We start from the raw sequence: 1,724 nt of genomic DNA, 5'->3' as shown, positions 1-1,724 counted from the left end.
AAGACCCAGAAGTACCTGTTTCTAATTGATTCTTCCAGGACTGGTTGATTGGAAGGTAAAGAGAGCCTGTTTCCTATTACTGTCACCAAAGCATTTCCTGTTTCAAAGATGACTATTCAAAGAACATTTTCCAATTTCTCTACCCAGTGGGTCGTCTTCTAAATTGAACAAAATTTCTATGCACCATTGAGGCCCTAAGCCTCAGGGTCAGAACACTGTGTTACTTTTGCTTTGTACTTTATAGATTCCAGACTATTTTCATGCACACACACGCCCATCTAATAATCCCACAAGGACCTCCAGCAGTTGGCATGAGGGTTCTATTAGCACTTTACAGATGAGTGGACTAGGCTAGAAGAGAGATGGCAATGTGTGCTCAGTATAGAACTTAGACAACGTATACTTCACTTTTTCATGGCTCCAATTTAGCAAACGTTTTCACAGAAATCTTTTCATCCAGCCAGGTGCAGGTGACTTATTTCTATAATCCTAGCTACTCAGGAAGCTGAGATCTGAGGACCACAGTTCAAAGCCAGCCCCATCTGTAAGATTTTAGCTCCACTTAACCAGCAAGACACAAGAAGTGGAGGTATGGCTCAAGTGGTAAAGCCAGCTCTGAGCTAAAAAGCTAAAGGCCAGTGCCCAAGTCCTGAGTTCAAGCCCTAGCACAATAGGGGTGGGGAGAGGAAGAAGGAAGGAAGGGTGACAGAAAAAAAGAAAGAGGGAAAGAGAAAGGAAGGAAGGAAGGAAGGAAGGAAGGAAGGAAGGAAGGAAGGAAGGAAGGAAAAAAGAAAAACCTTTTCATCTCCTCCCTATATGGAATAAATAGGGCACTTTATGCTCATTTTCTCTTTTCATCTTCATGAAACTCTGGGAAATGTCGTGTGCTCTCACTTTATTTACAAGGGAACTGATGTGTGGAGAGGCTAAATCGTTTGCTAAAGGTCGCACCGCTGCAGCTTACTATATTCATACTGTGTGCATGCTCCCAGGTACTACGCCCATTTATTTCCAGGCAATCACATGAGCTATATATCTTATTATCACCATTTCCTGATGAGAAAAGCAGACTTGGAGAGAGTGAGTGACTGGCCCAAGACCATTCTGTCCCAGCAGGTGTCTGGGACCAGGATTCACGAGGGTACCAAAGAAACTGATCTCCCACTCCTGACCGAATTCATCCACACCTTTTCTGGCATACCGGGACCCCTCTTCCTCGAAGTCTTTGGCAGCACCCACTATCCAGAGACCTTTATTTCCCGGCCCTCCCAGGTGAGATTCACGAACCACTGGAGAGAGCCGGGTTGGGGGGGGGGGGGGGACGGACGGGAGACCAGGGTGGCGGGGCAGTGGCCAGCGCGGGGCGAGGCGGCCCCGCGCGGTGGCGGAAGAGGCTGAGGACCGCCGTGGTGTTGTTCCAGCGGCGGAGCGGGGTGGGTGGGGCTGGGGCTTGGCACTCCCGCCCCTCTCCCCTCCCTTCCTCCCTCGGTCCTCGGGCCCGCAGACACTGCGGTGACTGGACGGCCTCGGGCAGGCGCAGCGCAGCGCGGCATCGACCTAGTGCGTGGAACCCAGGCTCGGGTTGATCCCTCCGCCCCTCCCCACCCCGGGCCTTCTGCGTCCTCAGAGGGGTGGTACAGAGCCGGTGCATGGTGCCCCCCACCCCCCCGATCGCGGGCAACCGCTGAGCGCCCGCGGATCCCCGCAGCTGGAGCGGCCGCGCC

This window comes from Dipodomys spectabilis, unplaced genomic scaffold (assembly GCF_019054845.1).
Source record: "Dipodomys spectabilis isolate Male_0828 unplaced genomic scaffold, ASM1905484v1 ptg000004l, whole genome shotgun sequence".
NCBI lineage: Eukaryota > Metazoa > Chordata > Mammalia > Rodentia > Heteromyidae > Dipodomys > Dipodomys spectabilis.
This window is presented reverse-complemented; position numbering follows the sequence as displayed.